Source organism: Dermacentor albipictus, chromosome 2 (assembly GCF_038994185.2).
Source record: "Dermacentor albipictus isolate Rhodes 1998 colony chromosome 2, USDA_Dalb.pri_finalv2, whole genome shotgun sequence".
Lineage (NCBI taxonomy): Eukaryota > Metazoa > Arthropoda > Arachnida > Ixodida > Ixodidae > Dermacentor > Dermacentor albipictus.
Genome location: NC_091822.1, coordinates 119,550,464 through 119,571,907, shown reverse-complemented (window position 1 = coordinate 119,571,907; position 21,444 = coordinate 119,550,464). Strand labels below are relative to the sequence as shown.

Here is a 21,444-nt window from a genome sequence, read left to right as displayed (position 1 = left end):
GCGTCAGAGAATTCATCACACTCGCAGGAATAGATAAAAAAGAGGAAGGAAAGAAGAAAAGCAATAAGGAAGGCGTATAAAAAGAACGCTGCTATACTTGTTCCAAAACTTGAATGTGTATTTCGCTACGGGAATACGAAGTGCCATGTAGACTACACATAGCTGACGCGATAAGGCGGCTCAGTGATCCCGACGTTTGATTTAGGCGGTTTCACTGCACGCAAGCAGCTCCTGAATGTCGAGAACTGGAATCCAATTATATACGCGTGAAAACCCCTTGTACCTTACATTGCATTCAATAATTTTCAAAAAATTACCTCGGAAGCAATTACATGTAATTGTCATACCGCGCAGACGCTTGTGGTATGCATACAACGTGTAGGTAGTTTTATCATAATATTTCCCGTCAAGGGCGCGATCGGAGATCGTTGTCCGAAACGCGCGTTCAGTTTCCGTTCAGTTTCGCCTCACGCGATTGGCCTATATAGGCCGCGGTGAGTCGTCAGCCGCGATCTGCGATCGTGCCCCATCTCTCGAGAATATTAGCAAAAATTTTATCTAAACCGTCGTACCTCACAGACTAAGGGACAGAAACCTTGAACTGCGTTTCGAATATTGCGATATGACATGAAAATCTAGAACGTAGCTTCAAACACGCCAACCCGGCCACCACATTATTTTACGTATTCATCCTTGTATTAAGGCAAAGGAAAAAAAACTACTTTTCACTGCAATAAAGATGAGCAGACGGTTACATTCTCAAACTGCATAGAGGTGATGCTTTCAGCGTATACGTTCGTAACGCGCCAATCGCATAACGTAAACTGACTTCAAAAACCCTGAACTGTCTTCGATTCTAACGAAGATACGCAGCCTTCCTGTTCGGGCCCAACGAGAGAATCGCGCAATGAAGGTCGTTTTTTTTTTCTTCTATATCATTTGCTGACAACATTTTCAACTGACTTTATCTTAACGTCATTCTCCGACGGTATATGCACGATGACAAAAGATAATGAAGCCTTTCTGCAACAAAAGTCGGAGATACTGCATCACGAAACAATCGCGCAAAGCACGCTGCATAAAGCCACCCAATGTGCCACATTGATATGCGACGCGAGCCAAACACGACAGAAGACGGATTTTTTTTTTTTTTTGAAGTGACCAGCAGTGGTCGAACGAGAGATATCTCATGACCGAAGCGCAACACCAGAGGTCTCGTCAAAAGTCTCCTTGTAGACACCTCCATTTCCACAAGTTCACTCGTCGAGACGTAGGCGCAAGCCTAAGGCAACTCTTGTTCGACAACTGCTAATTATACTGATCAAACACTTTTACCCCTTTTCACGGCCTTTACGAAAGTTAGTGCAATATTAAATTTTCTATCTATCTATCTATCTATCTATCTATCTATCTATCTATCTATCTATCTATCTATCTATCTATCTATCTATCTATCTATCTATCTATCTATCTATCTATCTATCTATCTATCTATCTATCTATCTGGCTATCTATCTATCTCTCTATATCGTGCCACGCACATCCGCCATTGCGCATCGGCGTGGGTAACAGACGCAATCGAGGTGTCATGCTTTGTCTCGAGAAACCCTGAGTGGGTTATTCTCGTACAATCTCGCTGAAAGGTCCGCGATGACATCGACGAACGTTGCGAAAGATGCGTTGGCGGAGCGGAGGACACCCAGCACGGATTTATGGGAGCAAATTAACTTAATTACGGAGTCCGTCGCACGGGGCAGAACGCGAAGTATGTACAGTCAATACCTGCTAATAAACGGATTGACGTCACGAGGAAAGAGGAGCGATGTTGACAGACTTAATGAAAAGTGAGATCCCTCGGCCCGAAATGAATCGGTTGCGCTATGAGTCGCCACAACGAGGCGAGCTGTCTAATTAGATTTGACGGAGACACTTATTAGGCTTCGACATGACAGCCAAGTTGGAGACGACCGCAAGAAGAAAAAAAAATGGAGAAAAAAAAACTTTCGGACGTAACATGGCGTCAGTTATTATCGTCCATCTCTTAGCACTCCCACGGCGTCCTTCGCCCTTTCCATGGCACCTAAATGTCCTAGTCATCTCTGCTACCACTCCCGAAAGTGTCTCGAACTGCATAATTCATAAGTTAAACATTATGAGGACGTTATTAACGTACAGAAAACGCGAAGAGGTATCACGGCGCCCACAAGGGAAATGCGTTGGCGAGGAACGGTTGCGCAATGTACAAGTATCCATAAAAAGCCGAGTTGCCCAACTAGATGTCACAGCGACAGTTATTAGGCGTCAACATGACAGCCAAGTCGTACAGGACGTAAAGAAATGAAGAAGAAGAAAAAAAAACAATGCATTTGGACGTCCTCGATATAGCGCGGGCAAAGCCTGGCCGTGGGCCTACTAGGAGACCGAAAATTGGTGCATGAAAGTGACGGCCTCATGGGCTGCAACATGTGTTTATGGAAACGCTGATCACACGAGGGAAGCGTAATATAGGAGCTCCCTATGAAATGAATGGTGAAGGAAACAGACAAAGAAAGAGAGACTCGATAAGGAAATGACGGAGTGACAAGAGCTGACGACAACGAAAATCAAAACGTACAGCAGAGCTTTTGCTCCAGCCAGTTCATCAGACATACTGGTATAGGTATTATGGGGGAAAAAAAGAGGGGGACAAACAAACACACGTTGAAACGGAGTGCCGCCAACGGCCAATTGGTTTTATTCCGGAGTGGTCGCAAAATATTGCTACGGTTAACCACATGGCTGCGCATGTCAAGAACTGTGGGAGTTTCCCTACACTGCAGCATACGAGGTTCGTCGCAAAAAGCCACACACTTGGACTGAAAGGGAAGTGCCTTTCCACATCAGGAAACGACCACCGAATGCACGAATGTTGCCGTTTTTAACGCGAATACTCAACAGAACCTCGAAAGACAGACGGCGCTCGACTCGTTCGGGAAAGAAGGCTTCCAGGACATGCTGACTGGACAAAGTGGCTGGAACACTGGGAGCGCTGTATTGCTGCGCCGGGGGACTATTTCGAAGGTGACGGTGTTTGAATGTCCACGAAAGAGCTACTCTCTTTCAAAACAGAGCCAGTCTCGAAACTTTTCGATACCACCTCGCATGGAAATTCAGTACTGCCGAAATTCGGAAGGTGGAACAAGTTTCATGTCTACAAAGCGAAACTTATACGGGTCGCTCACAAAAAAAAAATAAGAAGAAGAAAAAAAATGGCTGTGGCTTAGGTAAGGTTAAGCCCAGGATGCGAAGCATACTAGCCTTTATTTTAGTTGTTGAACCACTGTTTAGCCTGGTGAACTGCTGTTGCTTGGCTATATTTGGTTCGGCTAGACGAAGAAACAACTCATGCATTACTTCTTCGCCTTCAAGAGTGGAACGCGACAGCGTTCCCGTCGACCCGCCAAGGGGTGTAAGACAATGGGCTACAGGGCAGCGACTACGCGCCCCGCATTGGACGCGGTGAGCGTCGAGCAAAGCAGCGTTCGGCGCGGCAACGAAATGTGCGCCTGAGCAAGAGACGCACGCCTTAGAAACAGCGCGTTTCTAAGGCAACACCGCATTCACTAGAGGCGCTTTTGTTCCGCTTTGAAGCATCGTACTCGTGGCTCAGTGGTAGCGTCTCCGTCTCACACTCCGGAGACGCTGGTTCGATTCCCACCCAGCCCGTCTTGCAAGAGTTGAGCCAAAGCCACTTCTCCTCTGTCGTGACGTCACGGTGTCACGTGATTTCATGGTCACCGCCGCGCCTGAGGAGCTGGGTTGAGCCCTCGTAATATGCTTCGCATAAAAACAAATGCCCTCGCGAGTTGAGGAAACTTCGTCCTGATCCCGATATGAAAGCGCGAAGAAACCGGGGTTAGCTAAACCAGCTGAGCAGACCAGGAGGCGATGAGGAAATAACGAGGAAGCTACTTGGCAGATGCGTTCTTCTCTCAGGAGCGTGCCAACTTAAAATTCACAATTTATGTCACGAAGTTACGCAGTGAAATAACGCGAGATTCCGTAGTGAAGGGCTGCGAATTAATTTTAACCGACTGTTCTTCTTTAGCGCGCAATTGGATCCAAGTACACGACCATTTTCTCATTTTGTCTGGGCTTTTTTTTTATTTTTTACTCGTTCGTATCGATATCGAAACCTCGACGTTGTGCTCAGTAGCAAAACGCCATATCCACTGAGCCAATAAGAGAAGCGGGAGGAGGGGAGGGGTTGCATGCGCGTATGTATGCTCAATAATTATTATTTTTTTCTTAAGCAGGAATAACGGCTAGCATCCAGGGTGCGGACGGTTCGGCGAGTAGGAGAAGGTGACAACACGGCCAACGAAAGCAGCGGCGACGTCAACGACGACACTGGCAACGACAAACAACGGCGTCGACGACACAGCCTTTGCTGACGACGATTAGAACAGCGGATGACTCCCCGCATGACTCGAAGTGCATCAGCAATTATAGAGGGGAAAGGGAGGGGGGGAGCGTAAAGCCTTATTCATAAACTAAAAATAAAGACCTACCACCCCGCGTAAGGCCGCCGAAAACGCTCCTCTCGCCTCTCAAGCGACATTTATCTCTCCAACCACTCCCGACGTGCATCTATCTACCGAGAAAACAACGTCGTGCAGGAGACGCATGGATCACCGCGGAGGAGCGAATGCGAGCGATTCAGTGTACATAGCACGGGCTCGCTCACGCAGGAAACACGGTGTAATTAGGCGCGCTACGGTGTTTGTGTATATATATATCAGGGGCGTAGCCGGGGGGGGGGGCTTATGGGGCTTCAGCCCCCCCCCCCCCCCGAAATTTGTTCGTGCTGTCCATGCACTGTCGACCAAAGCGACCCCCGGCGCGGGAAATCACTCCGGATTTTGTCTAGAATTTCTTTTTCCCGCTCGAAAAGACATTTAACCGCGAAGAGTGCAAACTCGGGCTGGATTTTGTGGCAACGCCCATACACCGGGAGTCACATAACGCCAAGCAGTCCCACCCGAGCACAAAGTTTCAAGGGCGCTTTGATGGTGAGTGGGCTCGCCGCGGCATCTCACTGAGGCCACGGAATCTATGGAGCGCATGGATATCAATTGCGAAACTTTAGGGGTATAAATCTCATAAGCTCTTGATGTAAAAGGTGCATTGACATTTCCAAAGTTGTGCTTTAGATTTTCAATTGCGGAACTTTGTGGGCTTAATGTTGTTATAAACATTTGACGCCAAAGGTCTACTGACTTTTCTAAAGTCTTACATCGGGACATACAACGAGACAAGCCACTAGCAGACGAGTTGACAAAGCAGGCAGCAAGGTCCAATGAGACGAAGCGTTTGGGTGGTTCATTTGTGCCGTCATGCCACATAAAAAATAACATTTTTTTAACCTACGCCAGAACATCCATGTCAAGACACTAAAGCCTGCCAAAATGACTACGTTCTTATTTATTTTTTCTAGTTTGACTTTTATTCGCGAGGACACATTGATCCTCTTCAAATTTTTTGTTCTCGCTACCCTACCCGCGGGCTGCCAGAGCCAGCCAGAGCGCATACGTTTTTCTCGTATGGCCCCGACCACCGTGCGGTGCACTTCGGTGCGCGTTCGGTTTGCTCTGGCCGAGTGGATTTTCACCGGACAGGGTTTTGGACGCTTTCTGCCTAGCAGACGAGAAAAAAAAAAGAAACAATGGTCGCTCGCCGCCATCACTGTGGGGACTCGAATGATTGCACCGCATTCCTTGAGCGGAACCTTTCCGGAAAGTCTTGTTTCGCCGCTGTAGGATACTGAGCAGTATGCGTATGGTTCTCAGTGGACCAAGCGTCTCATGTTTTCTTCGGTATTCCTTCCGTATCCCCATTAGGTGCCCGAAGTAGGCATTAGATTCTGGCCAACATACTTTCCTATGCGTTTTTTTTTCATTTCGGTCCCTCCGCCTCGCAGAAAAAAAATACATTGTTGCGGCGCAGCGAATTGTCGCATGGTGAAAGTTCGATTTTGATACTTCCTTGCGGAAAGTAATGGGCGACGGGACGCTTCAGTTGCCGGATACGTTTATTATATTATTGCGAAAGCAATTATATGGACACTCCAGGCGCATTCCTGCCATCGCCCTCACGTTTCGTATAAAGTCCAAGGGTGATAACATCGTGACCACGCGCTGCATGCTGTGTGTGCGAGTGAAAGCGTAGGAGGGGAGGTGGAATGGGTGAGCCGACGATGGTGGCTCAGTCTTTTGTGCGCAAAGGAGAAAAGCGGGGAGCAAGCGCGCCGCCTTCCGTCGCGCGTAATACATCGGGGGGAGTGGATGGAATGGAGGCGAAATCTAGAATTCTGTGAATCTATGATTGTGCAACATGCTTATTTGCCTTGTTTGACGCATTATATACAGTTACTTCTTCTTACATACATATACTCATTGGAGACTTATACGTATACTTAAATATCTTGTTGCGAGGTTTTGTGTATACAGGCAGTGAACTTTGTTTCCAGTGACACTTTTTTGTACTTTATCAAACCGTATTTTCGCATTTGCATATCCCATTGTACCTTTGCATTTCTAATGTACGAGGGCGAGTCAAATGAAAGTGAGCCTACCCTAACCGCGCAATAATGGTTCGGTTCATTATCTGCGAGGCATGCGCGCAGGAGAACAGCATGTCTCATTTACAAAAGTGACACGCAGGTGTGAAGATAAATGTTCTTTAATGCTCTCATACACTGGGTTGAATATGGTTGCGTCACATAATGGACACTTCAAAAGTTGAACAGCTCGGTGTCAAGAAGTTTTTGACAGCTGAAGGTGTTTCCAAAACAGAAATAATCACCATATGACTGCCGTGTACGTTGAACACTGCATTTCATTGACCACTGTGAAGCGTTGGAGCAAACGGTTCCAAGGACGTTGCAAAGACATTCCAAGACCGGGCCAAAACCATCGTGCAATCACCCCCCACACAATTTCAAAGGTTCATGAGCTGCTTAAACAAGAACGGAGGATAAGCATCGCTGAACTGGCAGACCATCTGAACATCAGTCACGGTTCGGTTCACGCCATAATTCATGAGCTTCTCAGTTATCGACTCTTTCGTGCGCAGTGGATCCCCAAGATTTTTATCCATCGCGAGAAGACGGAGAAGTTTCGCGCTGCCTTGACTCATCTGATCGGGTATCACAATGAGCATGACGACTTCTTGTTTGCAACTCTGATCGGGGACGAACCTTGGTGCCACTACTACGAGCCTGAAACACGACGGCAAAGCTTACAGTGGAAACATTCGAATTTACCATGCCCAAAGAACGTAAAGGCCATCATTTCCGCTGGAAAGGTGTTGTTGACGTTTTTTTTCGATCGACAGGGTCCATTACTGATAGAATGTGCTAAATCTTGAGAGGCTATCAATTGTTTCCGATATTGTGAAACGCCAGAACGGCAGCGTGTCGCCATCAAGAACGAACAACGTGGAAAATTGACGAATGGGGTCATCTTGTTCCACGACAATGCCTGTCCCCACGTCGCTTATGTGGTTAATACAAAACTGGCAAAGTTCAAGTGGGAAACGCTGCAACATCCGCCATACAGCTCAGACCTGTCACCTTGCGACTTCTACATTTTGGGGCAACCGAAAAAACAGCTCAAGGGAACCAGATACAGACTTTTTGAAGCAGCAACCCAAGGAGTTTTATAAGACGGGAATCACGCAACTAGTTAGTCAATAGGACAAATGTCTAAATTCTCGCGAAGACTACTTTTAAATAAGGTACCCCGTTGTTGGCTCATTCATTTGACTTGCCCTCATATATCTTGCAGAACTCCTGCTTTTTATACGTGCTCTCTGTCGCGACTATAACTTCGGTGCAATTTACTCACGATACACGACAAGGGACAGCTACTCCTGCGTAATGCATTGGAACAAACGACAGCGTCATTGAGATTTTTCACTAGCCATTGCATATATACAAGAATGTAAGCACGGTTCTTGAATGACAAAGTTTCGTTAACATATTTGTCCTCAACTTGTTTAGTTCATTGCCTTCTAATTTTTCATATCAGCGGCATGCACTGCTTTCCCGGTTTCGAACTGATATAGCTCTAAAGTTCGTGTGATATTTTCTTTACTTAATAAATAGACAAAAAACATGGAAGCACTGACGTCAGTTATGTTGGGCACAATTTTTGGCACATACGAGTATAATATTTTACGAAAAAATATATATTTTACTTGTATTTACAGTGCGTAGCTTTCAAGAATTCGTTCGCAGCATTTTTGGCAATGACAACGCAGTTATTATTCATGTATTTCATCCCTCGATAAATTAAGAGGAAGCTTTAGCTCGGGCCCAATCCGACGCGGCCTATTCAAATACTTGTAAAACGCAGAAACGCTTTTCTGAGATAATCCTGCTAATCACTTTTATTGAAATTGGTTGCATTTGAGAGAGAAAGTTAAATCCTAGTGTCATTTGGAAACAGAACTTCGATTTAGGGCCTGAATTTTGTTTAAAATATTTTGGAAAATCCGAAAGTTTGAAAAAATAGAAGCACGACGTTTACAAACTAATAGCTATGCATGAAGAACAGATATTGTGGTTCTGTAAACGGCATTTATTATAACAGTCAAAGCGGACAAGTTTGCTGTGTCAATTTGTATCTTACGTGAATTGATTACGTTGTGTACAAGGGTTCTGCAAAAGCCGTATTTCCACAATACTAAATTGTTTTGAGATTCATGTGTAACATATCTATTTTGTCCGCTGTAGATGTACTATTAGATGCAATTCACAGAATTGTGAGATCATTTTTCATTGTTGAGTCACAGAGTGTTAAACTTGATAGTTTCGATTTCTGAAAATTTTCAATTTTGGCCAATTTTTAATAAATAATTGACCACCTAAATGAAAAATTCGAAGCCAGTAGTCACTAGAATTAATCTTTTTCTTTTAAATGCACCAAACCTCCTCAAATTTGGTGAAGTGGCTGCAGGGAAAAACGAATTCCCCTTCTACATGTACTTAAATAGGAGCACCCGAGCTCAAGCTTCCTCTTAAGGAGGAGGCTGAGCTGCAACGTGCAGCTATATATATATATATATATATATATATATATATATATATATATATATATATATATATATATATATATATATTGGGCCGGTGGCGTAGCCCCCCCCGAACGAAATTTCTGGCTACGCCACTGATATATATATATATATATATATATATATATATATATATATATATATATATATATATATATATATATATATATATATATATACGGCCCGTCCTCGACGACTTCCGTCCAACCGCCTGGGTGGCACCGGCGGTGGCGATAATTAAAAAGCGGCCTCCTTAAATTACTGATGGCGCCACGCACGAGCGCGTTCTGAGCTGATGCGCGACCGTGAGGTGGCCTTCCCGGCCGCGCAAGGCGTCGCCGACGTGCGGACGCCCAAGCGGGTCTGTCCCTCGTAATGCTCCGAGGAGTCTCGCGTCCGCCCACACGCAACGACAGATCCATGACGATCCACAAAAGAGAAAACAAAGAAAGAAATTGTCGTCACCTCCGCGTTAGTGCACTAGAACAATAAAGGCAACATCTCGTCTGTGCGCATGTTTTTCCTGTCACCTAATATAACTTTCTACAGTACCGGACAGCACAGTTATATTGAAGAAGAACCTGACTCGTCAATTATGATTTTTAACGCGACAGTGTTAAGGAGCTCGTGTCGCAGAAAAGCCGGTGTTGTCGGCGTCGGTGTCGGCGGCGTTGGCCGTGAGCGATAAATCCCAGCAGGCACTTTTTTTCTAATGTCAGGGCAACATCGAGAATAATTAAGGGCTTTGAATAAACATGCGGCGCTGGCTCCTCTTCATAATGGCACACCTTGTATATCACGTGGCGCGAGTGACGACAGGGAGTGCGTGCACTTCCTTCGGAATTATACTGCACCGCTGCCATTATACGCAACATATACGACGAACACGCCAACGACACGCACGCTTGAAGAAATTTCGTTCCACGGCGTGGCCGGCTTGGCCATTAGATCTGCGCATTAACACTTTTCATCTTGCGACCGAATGCAACAAGCCGCCAGAGCCTCCAACTAGACATCTCGCTTTTCACTTATTTGTAAACTTCTTTTTTTCCCCGTTCGCTACATCGGAAACCGTAAAATGCGCGAGACCGGGAGCTCGGCTTTCAAACGGAACCTTCCGCGCGACTTCGTCGGTTGAGCAAGACCGCGAAATGGAACTCGTCTCGCGAGCAGACGTATACGAAAGAGGCGTCAGAGAATGTCGAGAGTTTCGCAAACTGTTACACAAAGAAAGACAAACACCCGGAAGGCAGCTTACCTCGTCCCAGACTCTGCAGGCAGAGGTGGCTCACCGGATCGACGTTGCACTGCAACGAAAAAAAAAAGAAAAAAGAAATACAGTGAAAACGATGTTACGAAATAATTTTCTTTTACATCACACGGATGTAACAAGCTATACAAGACGCACACAGCGGCGCGGAACACCGAAAAAAAAAACTAAATGGCCTCGCAATGCGCCGTGCATACTTGAAAATCCACTCCTTTGTCACCGCCGCAAAACTAATTAAAGGAGAGTGCAAAGTCTGCAGGGCACCGCTGCGCCAACTCGCCAGGAGAATGGCACCGCCGGATCCGCTGCAGGACGCTGCGTTGTGGAGAAACCACGGCTTCTTTACGAAACTGGGCACATATTCATGAGGGAAGCTCTTACGTTACGTAACTCTGGTCGTAAGAGTAGATGGTAGCCTGGCATGACGTTCAACATGTTATCATAACAAAGGCGGTCTGCATATTGCAAACGCCTCTTACAAACGAAAATCTCTGCGAGTTACAACGATGTGACAATAATGTCCCCTACAATAACGTCCTAAGGCCGCTCTATAGGCACTTCAATAAATTAACGCGGCCCGTGGGCTCATACGCATTAGTAACGGGAATCTTGGATGAGGATCCCGGTTACAAGCGCATATATGCACCCGACATCAGGGAGTTTTTCAGGAAAATCAGGCGGCGTTCCCTGACTTTACATGACCTGCCCAGCTCCATTTTTTACTTCAAATGTCAACTAGAATATCGGTTGTACAGGCTTATTCTCTGATCCACACTGCTCCTTCCTGTCTCTAAATGTTAACACCTAACATTTTCCATTCCATCGCTCTTAGCCCGGTCCTTAACTTGTTCTCGAGCTTCTTTGTTAACCTCCAAGTTTCTTTTCTGCTCCACATGTTAGCACCGGTATAATGCAGCGATCGTACACTTTTCTATTCAACGACAGTGGTAAGCTCCTAGTCAGCATTCGGTAATGCCTGCCATATGCACATTAACGCATTTCAACGCACTTTAACGCGACAGCGTTAAAGAGCCCGTGTCGCAGAATATTCAGCGGCGGCGTCCGGCGCCAGACGTCTTTTCTACAAGAAAGATTATCGATGGACCCATACCCAGCTCATCCACGTGATGCAACAAACTTACTGAACTAATTGAATTTCTCAAGCTAAATATGTGGGAAAATCGTAAACTACGACATACATACAACCTACAGGCATCATAGCTCTCGGATTGTAATTTGACTATACAAAAAAACATAATTCTGTTTCGCGAAAACTCAAAGAAACACCTTTTCCAGCGCTTCTACAAGTCACAAACCGGCCGCGGCGTCCGCCATTCGCGTACGCCAGCGCGTGGCTGTCTCGGGGGCCATGGATCGGCGCGCCCGGTTCCTTGCAATACCTCCAGCTGGCGCTCGCCTCCAACGCATCGTGGGCCATGCAAAAGGCCGCGTTTCTACCACAAAGCCCGCCTTCGTGCATAGCGTTCGCGGCCAGCGTTTCCCGGTAAACATTTACGGTTACATATGCTCCAGTTGCCGGGAAGTGTGAGAAGCAGTCGGGAATCTTGAATGATATCACGTTTCAATCTTAAACGTAACGCTTAAGCGTCCTCCAAATTCGTCCTTCTTCTGTAAATTCCTTCAGATGATCAGGGTCCCCTGTGAGTAATTGACCAAGATAAACGTACCCCACAGACTCTCGAGGGTGATTGACGATTATGAATACTTGTTCCCTTGCCAGGCTATTGAATATTACCTTTGTCTACGGCATATCGATCTTCAACCCCACCCTTGCACTTTCTCGGTTAACGTCATCAATCATTTGTCGTAATTCATCTCCAGTGTTGCTGAACAGAACTGAACAATGTCATGCGTAAACCGAAGGTTGCTGCGATATTCGCAGTTGATCCTCACCCCTGAGCCTTCCCAGTCTTTTAACTTGAATACTTCTTGTAAGCACGCAGGGAACAGCATTGGAGATATTGTGTCTCCTTGACTGACCCTTTTCTTGATAGGTAATTTTCTGCTTTTGATAACTAACGTAAAGCTGTGCAATCTTTGTAGATATTTTCATTTTTTTTTAGATATTTTCGGGTGATATTGCTTTACTATTCAATCACTAAAGTTGGTCATACCAAGCCTTGCGTTCCCGACTAACTTATTCCTCAGAATTTTCGACAACTGCAGAGCGCAGACAAAATTCACAAAACGCAACATTCGCAGCGCATGCCTTGTATCTGAACTCTTCTCAGACTGCTAATTCTTAAAGGTGGAAAAAATATTAGTGCTAAAACCTGAAAGTTATATAATTTTACTGGCGCGGCTTCTCGCGGGCAGCGTTGCGGCGCCTGTGCGATCTCATTACAGGCCCCACATGGCGACTCAAAGCTTTTCAGGGTGCCACAAATGATGGCGCACGCGCGTACATCGCGTCCCTGTTAGTCGTACTCGCGTATAGTCAGGAGTTAGTTCGAGATGTTCAAGAGTACCGCCAAGCTTGGCTGTCGCGGTCAGTGCTTCGCCCCTAGGGCAAAACTGACAATTTCTTTTTTTTTCCTTTTCTTGGTCTTTGTGGACACAAATGTATATTGAATTCTGAAGCTGAATGAAGCAGTTGCTGCGTGCGTGATCGTGTTTCCTTTGTGCGGGTCTTGTTATAGAACTTTATGAGCAGAGAAACTGTGATCACGTCCACGAAGACGAAGGCAGCCATTATGACACGGGAAGAGAATAAGACAACTCCTAGCATCTCGTGAGATGAAATTTCGAAGGGACAACGAAAAAGAAAAATTGTTTGGAAAAAGAAAAGAGGACGAAGATCGTTATCGCACGGAAGCCCGATCGTCCACGGATGGGTGCGTGCCGCAGTTTCGACGAAATCACGAATCTGGTCAAGAGCAGGGAGTGCAATGTATACTCGTGGCGGCTGACCAGTCCCATTCATCTGTCACCACTCCCGATTCATTTTACTTGGATAACGAGCACGGTTCTTTTTTTTTCGCCACGCCCTCCGCTCCTTACGGGCCTCATTCCCCGCGGCATCGCCTTATCCCTTTCTCCTGTACGTCCCCGTTCATCTCCCACCCTCCCCCGCGCCATTCCCTCTCTTCCAGTTTTGCTGCCTCGCAGAGCGCGCGGCGCCATACCGTGCTCCGGCGCATTCCTAACCCCGGAGCATGGAATGCGCGCTCATTAAATCTCCCCGCCTGTCCCGCCGGGCAGTCCGCACCACGCCCGCCTGGAAGACGCTGGGCATCGCTGCAGGCTAGCGTGGGCACGCCCTCGCAGCTGCTCCCCTTTTAAGTCTCCATATTATTCACTTTTATTCCCTTGCCCAGCAGAACGCGCCCTTTCATTTTTTTTTTCGCGGATTTCACTACAGCGCGCTTCCGTGTCTTGCATCCGATTAGGCACTTGAGCTTCGCCGTCATAGTCCCCTTCTTTATAGGGCGCCTAAAATACGAACTTTCCTGGACCGCAGAAAAGCGCCCTTTTCCACCAGACACGACGTTCACGGGCGACATTTGTATAGATATATAAAACAAACTCTTTCTTCCCGTATTTTTTTTTCCAATCACTTCATCGGCAAGCCCCTCTTCGCATGGCAACGCATACTCTTGCTTGTGCATGCCTTTCGAAAGACCCGATGCGCCACGGCCAACAAATGTTTGGCAGCGATGGGATAGGGATCCACAACTTAAGATTTGTGTATAGCACGACGGCTCTGACAATGGGGAAGGGACAGGAACCTTTTTTTGCAAACTGCCAACGGGACTCGAGGCAATGGCTTGGCGACCATCGGCTTACGGGAAGTCTGGTCCCTAATTCACAAAACTTCTCTTACACGTATGCAAAGGTTTCATCACAGGCCGCTGGCTGAGGCGCCTGCCACTATCTACTCTTGGTAACGATCATCGCAAAGAAGATTGTCGTGGCGACGTCTAGTCACAAACAGAACTTACCTAAGCTTTGGCACACTTGAGCTGAGACAGCATTCCAATAACGAAGTTATTTGTACTGCCACTTTTATACTTCGGTAAAACATGCTCCTCGGCATACGAAACGCACCAGGAAAACATCGTGCGAAAGTTTCTTTTTTTTTTAAACAAGCTTGTATATTCACGCAAATAAATTTTCGCACGGGAAACGTCGCGCGAGAACCGACATGCGAGTTCAGCTTCGTGCACACTTCTGTATCTACGGCTTATTCGTGCGAAACTTACTCTCGAAAACAAAGGAAGTCGCGCCCATCGTGGCTGCAACAAGCTGTGGGCGCGCGAGGCCTCACAAGCGGCAGTGCTCTTTCGTTTCCTACAACGACCCGATTCGGTGCTGTCACAAACTATGTACAGTGTGTGCGGACCCCTATACGGTCACACATCAGTCTAGTTCCGGAAACGCCAGCCGGTCTCTGAGGATTTATAACGCCTACTACGACCACGGTATAAAGCGGCGGAACGCGCTCGATCTTTCTTCTTATTCTTTCTTTTTTTTTGGGGGGGGGGGGGGGGGAATCGGCAGCGATTGTCAGAGCGGATTGCGTGTTCGACCCCATTTTCCTCCTGCCGCATTTCCGCAGGCAGTTGTCGCAAGTATATATATATATATATATATTCTCGGCAACTCGACCAGATTTTGCTGGAGCTATACAAGATCCCGCCCCAAAACTTCTCCGGACGAATAAAGTTCGCGCGAGCGCTACCGGGAATACCCGAAACAAGACGGAGCTCCTAATTAGGCGGACCTTTGGTGCAAGAAATGCACACAATACAAGGGCGTCACTTCTTTATACGTACACGTGTGAGGCGCACCATACCGCGCCAAACAAGGCAGGCAGCTCCGCAAAAAAGCTGCAGACTGCGCGCGCGCGCCTTTCCACGCTCATCTCCCCGCGCGACCTAAACATGCGGAAACACTTACAGCTTTCTTTGGGTCTTTTCATTTTAATTTCCACTATACCGTATTTGTTTTGCTTATGCTTTCGTGCTTTAAACGTGTTCCCAATTTGTTGCGCACGACGAGGGCGCCAAGGAAGTTGAGGAAACAAAGCGAAGGGCAGCCAATTTTGGTGCGTGGAACGAGACGCCCCCGCTCAAGAGCGGGCGGGTGGCGCTGACAACGCAACGAAAACAAACAGTATATAGCTGTTGGGATAAGACAGCCAAAAGAAGGCGCACAGCTCAAGTGCGCATAAAAGAAAAAAAGAAGAAGGAAAGACTCCCGCTTTATTTTCTTTTTGCTAGGGCTTCACGGTACCCCGGTCGCACGGCAGCTACTGTTTCGCCCATTCTATTTGTCTTCTTCGTAAATCCTACACGGTTTCTTTTTTTTCCTTTTTTTTCTTTTCTTTTCTTCTTACAAGCGTCGTTAGTTTCTCTTCTGCCAGCCAGGCCTACACACACAACGCACGGGCCCCTACGCTTCCCGGCCTTCCCAGTAATTTAGCTTTCTTCGCAAACTTTCGCAAAAGAGTGCCGACAAAATCATCAATTACAACGGAAAAGATGCCGAAGAAGGCGTTCAGAAATTCGTTAATCCAAAGTAACACCTGTTACAGTTGATTCGTCTTTGTCGTAAAGATGCTTTAAGTGCTTGGTCTTTAATATGCGTTACACAGTACTGATTTTGTTGTACGTGATTCGCTATGTGTCATAATGGTCCGTTATAAACACAATACACATGTTTGCGCATGATTTTCTATGAGACAAAGCGTACGTGTGACACACAGCATGATACGTAGCATCTTGTTTTCTGTATTTCCGATTTATACTCAAGAAAAGAAATAAGTCCCACAGTAATTTAGAGCACGAAGGATTCAACGTGGCCGATTTTCATATACGAAGGAGAAGAGGGGAGGGTACGTCTACTATAGTAACGTTTAAGGGCAAAGGCAAACGCGCAGCCCGTTATAATGTGAATAGCTGTCCACAGCTAGTACCGTACAACGCCCATCCGTGCTCAATAAAGTCACTAGCATACACACAATCTCATTAACAAAAAATCTGTACTAGCATCAGCCAAATGTGCGCCTCTGCCTATTTTTAACCTCTGAGCCTTTAGATTCGCTAACCAAACGTCAAAGCGAGGATTTTGCTCGGTCGTGAATGTTTGAAGGGGTAAAAAACGAAGAAAATACATGAGCAGAGATGCTTTATCTGTAAAACGCAGAGAACCGACGATCGAGACAAAGCAGGGAACATACGATGTGAACAAGTTGAAAACTTCAGCAACGTTAAAAAAAAAAAGAAGCTCACCGTAAGCCGGAGCCGTATTGGCTTTTTCACTGAATAATGGCAGAGCCAAGCTAATCCGACCCTAGACGAAACACAGAAAGCCCCTTTAATGAGCTTACGCTCGCTGCGTGCATACTTCCCGGCATTGCTTCTCAGTGCAAACGAGGAAAAAAAGGATTCGCATAGGCATACGGAAAACATTAATTAGTTTCTGAATTGCATTTGTATTTCTTTATCAGGTATTTATTTTCTTTCCTTTGTCGTTTCCTTTTCAACTAAGGCAAATATTACATTTAAGCCAGCTGCCAGAAAAATAAACAGATGTCCTTTCAAGACATCAGAAAGGCAAGCGTCATTGTGCGTGCACCACACTCCTCTCACAAGGCAAGCAATTTACATTCAAGAGAATACTCTTCAGTAAATCCAGCGCCAACAGCAAGTAATACCATGGGGCGACCGCTCAATCTTTTTGGACCGTGAGCCTCTGGCACTTTTTTTTTTTTTCGCGTAGTTCTATTAAATGAACTGTACTCAATAATTCGCAGGGCACATAAACCTAGCCCCAAACTAAAACGAAAAAAAGCGACAAAAAGAAAGAAAGTCTTTCAAATCGTAACGAAAAAACAGCGCTTCACGAACAATGGCGCTGCGATGACAAGCCTTGTGGAGCAAAGGTATTTATTTCTCTTGGAGGCGCTCCCGCGTTAGCAACACCGTCAGGTCGCCGTACACGTCAAAGTGCAGTTCAAAGTGAGGCAGACAATAACTACGATAACAATAACAACAACAACAAAAGAACACAAACAACAACGACTGATCGCGTTGATGGGACAAGTGGCAGCGCCACCAAAAAAAGAAAGAAATGAAGAAGAAAGCTTTTCCGGGTCCCCCGTCAGAAACTACTAATAATTCGTCAAACTGGGGCGCGGGGTTTTGTTATACGCGCCACGCTTGTCGGGCTCCCACAACGAGGGTCATCCATTATTCGTCGCGGCGAGCGTAGTCCTATATATACCTACTTATCTGTGCAGCTCTGGTCCGCGCTTATTTTGACCGTCTTTTGTTGAACTCCACGCGCCGATCGAGTTGTCCTTATTTGAAGATGCACTGTTGTCAGAGGAGCACGCCGCGCGCTTTTCTAAGAACGGTCGAGAACGTTAAGAAAGAAGGGGGGAAAACGCCGATATAGGCGTTTTTTGTTTGTACAGGGAAAGTGCACCTCACAAAAAGAAATTACGCGTTTCTATGTGTTCTTTGGCAACGTAAAATGTAGCCGGCACAATTGTAGAAAGGCAACACAGGAGAAAAATACGCATCACAGGGCTGCACTTGTCCTGCCGTGCTAGTCCTGGTATTTTTTTTTTTTGCTCGCTTCCACCCGTAATTACGGAGCTATGCGCTATACATTTACCGACGCCGTCAATCCGTATCTCCATTACACGGGGCGCCCGAGGTTTAACGGAGTTTAACAGTTACAAAGCAAGACAGGTGCTATGAAAGGCGGCGTATAATGTCGAGGGCTCCAGATTGATTTCGGCCGCCAGATGTTCGATACGACGTGCCCACAAGAGAGAGAGAAAGAAGTTTAATGACACGAAACGCCGAGAGGTCGGCCTGAGGTATATTCCTCTAGCCAGCTACTCGGCATTGGGGGAAGGGGAAGTGGGAAAGAAAGAGGGAAGAAAGAGGTGCATGATGGGTGACGATGACGATAGAAGGAAGATGTAGAAAATATGGCAAGCAATTGGGCATGCTCAAAGTCTGCAGTCCAGGCCCACAAAGCTCCCTAACGATGGACGGGTTGTGCTTCTTGACTTTATTTTATTTTCTTGTTTTCTCTCTTAATTTTTGTTATTTCTGGATTCGGACCCATGACTTCGCGCTCAGCAGCAGAACGCTACATCCAGTGAGCTGCCGTGACGCTTATGCGGCCAGGCTCTGATGCGAGACAGCATCGGCTTTTCTGAAGGCTTACGCTGTCCCCATAAGCCCTGCCAGCTGTTAAACAATATAGACAAGGCCCATGGCAACAGTGGCTGGAACTCGGAACACGCCGCACAACGTCACTACTTCGGAACTGATGGGAGGAAACGTCGTACGTGACACGGTCCCGCCAACGGAGGGAGCAGAGAGCCGAAGGAACCGGAAACAACGAAATGTGCGAGGTGCACTGCACCGTTCCACGTCTACTCCCCTTATTGGACATCGCTGGCCCGTTCGGACGCCGCCAGCGTTTTTCCGTTCCTACACTGTGATCATCTTGTACAGCGCAATGCTATATACCCCGTGTTGGCATACACGTCGAAGGAAAACAAAAACAAAATAGCTATATCGCAGAATCAAAGTCACGACAGATGCAGTACAATACGCGCAGCTGAGAATTCCTGCTTCACCGGGCGTCCCCGATGGGATATCGATTTGTAAACGTCGATGGCTCCGTGATAGACAAAATCGGTTGGCCGCATACAATGTTAATAGGTATGTGAAGAGGTAACGCGCTTAATTAAAACGGTTTCGAGTAACGCCTCTCGCACTACCCGAGCAAGACAGAAGTTCACAATGGAGACGAAGTTTCGAAGCGATCGACAATTATCGAACAAGGAATTCAGACAATCTTTCGACAAAGTGCAGTGGCCTTCCACGGGGCCAAGACGAGTCGAAAATAAGAAGACAAGTTCCTTGTCGAAGCGTTGCCTCAAACCTGTGACATCCGTTGTTCGGTGACACCCTCTGAGATACTGCAACGGTCGCAGCCAGCGCAAATATATGTATATGTAGTTATGTCATTGTTTATTACGAATGCGCACGCCTAATTAACGCGCAGTCTAGGGAAATAAGGGACACATTGAGCCTTGCACTAGCGAAATCAGCCACAAGGTAATTAAAGAAGCCAATCTTTGCCTCCAATTAAGATATTTGCTCTACTCAAAATGCAGGAACAACATTTGTTACGTCTGTCAGATGAACCCGTAAAGATCTGTCCTAGCAGGCGTCTTTTTTAGCCTTCATCGCAAAATCTATGAGTCGGGGCATTAGCTTGGCGCAACCATCTGCTGCGGAAGATCAGGGCCCGTATTCGCAAAAAGGTCTTACGCGTGAATTGTTCGCAAGAAAAAGAAAAATTCAGCCAATCGCGAAGCTACAAATATCATATATAGGCGAAGCTGGGCGGCCCAAGGCAATGAGCGCTTAAAAGCGAAAGTTTTGCAAGTCCCGAACCAGATTGTATACATAAGACAGAGACGATGGCCCGTTGTTACGGTCGGCCAGCGGGTGTAGTGACCTTCAAGCGTCTCCTGCCCCACTTAGAACGACAGAAAGCTGAGCTAGTTGGTAAGGATTCATTATGCAAAATAGAAGTGAGGCGTGCAGAAAGGACACTAGAGTAGAGAAGAGTAGACAACACGGCGTTCGTGTTGTCCACTTCTCTACTCTTGTGTCCTGTCTGCACGCCTCACTTCTATCCTGGCCCACTGTGACGAATCGCTTCGTGAAGCTAACGATTCCGCCCCAACAGACAGATCTGCGGCGCCAGCAAGGCGAGACACGATTGGCCGATCGATTGTTGTTTTTTGGTCCACCGTCGCCGTCACGGACCAATGGGAGCAAAAAGCTCTTGGAACAGGGAAGTTCTACGGCGTTTCCTCAAGGACTCTCCGGCAACCGTCACGGTCGTTTGATGGACGCTCCAGCCAACTGCTGGGTCATCTCAGCAACCAGGACGCGCCAGCTTGAGTCAAGCGTGACAATACCCGTGTACGAAGCTCCCCTTCTTCCTGTTTGTTCAGTGAACAAAGTTACGGGAGTGGTTTTGTGAATACTCGCCCTCAACGCGGGTCCTTCGACAACTTTGGACGCCCCCAATGGACGAAGGTAGGACGGCAGATTTGCGTGGCCCCAGGGATCTAGGGAAGACAGAGCGGGTTTAAGCGCACGTTTTGGGCTCCTCGGTGTGCTTCAATTCAGTCATGCTAGACTGATGAGACGTGACGTTCTCCACTCCTCATTAGATATCGTAAATAAGCCCAGTACTCCTCGTACTCGATGGGTACATATTGTTCTCTTCAACAACGTCCTTGGGGTGGATGAGTCGAACGACGGCACGGGCCAGCTACCCCTTTTGACACGTCCAACCCCAGCTTTTACACCGTATATTCTCATGAATGCTTTCGCTCGATTCTATCCTTCTCTCATCATAAACAGTTCACAAGCAGCCGATCCTGTCGATAACGTAGGCGCCGCTTCACTTTAGGCACAAGACAAACAAACAAAGGCAGGCAGAGTGCTACTCGAGGCGACACAGAAGAGAAATCAGAACAGCTAGAATGGTTACATTATCGCGGCCTACAGAGTCATGCGTGGTAGGGTGTGCATGCAGTATACCCTCGGTCAGCAAAAGGTCTACAAAGGTCACGGCAACAGAAAAAGTAAGGAAAAAGTGCAAGAAAAAAGAAACACTTTCTTCTAGCACAGACGTGCGGCGTGAAAACGTCACCATGCACGGCATTGGTGGAATCGACACACGTGGGGCTGTAGCACTTGACGTGAGCCCGCACGCCCGTGCTACAAAGGAAGAAAAAAAAAGGGGGGGGGGGAAGCACTCCATCTGTGCTCCTCAGGGCTTTGCTGGGGTCTGTACATGACGGACTATATAGGCACACCAGCGAAAGAATAACGGGCAGTGGCACAAAGGAGGCGTGATCGCAGCAAGCGGCCGCAGGAGGAGGAGGAGGAGGAGGAGGAGGAGGAGGAGGGAAAGTGGGATCCCTGATCGGCCGCGGTTGATGGAGACGGCCAGCGGAGCACCGCCGTCCGCCGCCGTCGAAT

The 21,444-nt window shown here is 47.0% G+C and overlaps 1 protein-coding gene across 5 annotated transcripts in view; it reads right to left on the bottom strand.

Annotated features, from left to right (window-relative positions):
- Tpst (tyrosylprotein sulfotransferase) overlaps window positions 1–21,444 on the bottom strand; it is a 498,993-nt gene that overhangs the window by 258,914 nt on the left and 218,635 nt on the right. For all 5 annotated transcript variants that reach the window (XM_070533909.1, XM_070533910.1, XM_065452600.2 and 2 more), the window contains exon 3: window positions 10,373–10,421. The gene's annotated coding sequence lies outside the window, so the exon portion shown is untranslated. The remainder of the gene's footprint in view (window positions 1–10,372; window positions 10,422–21,444) is intronic.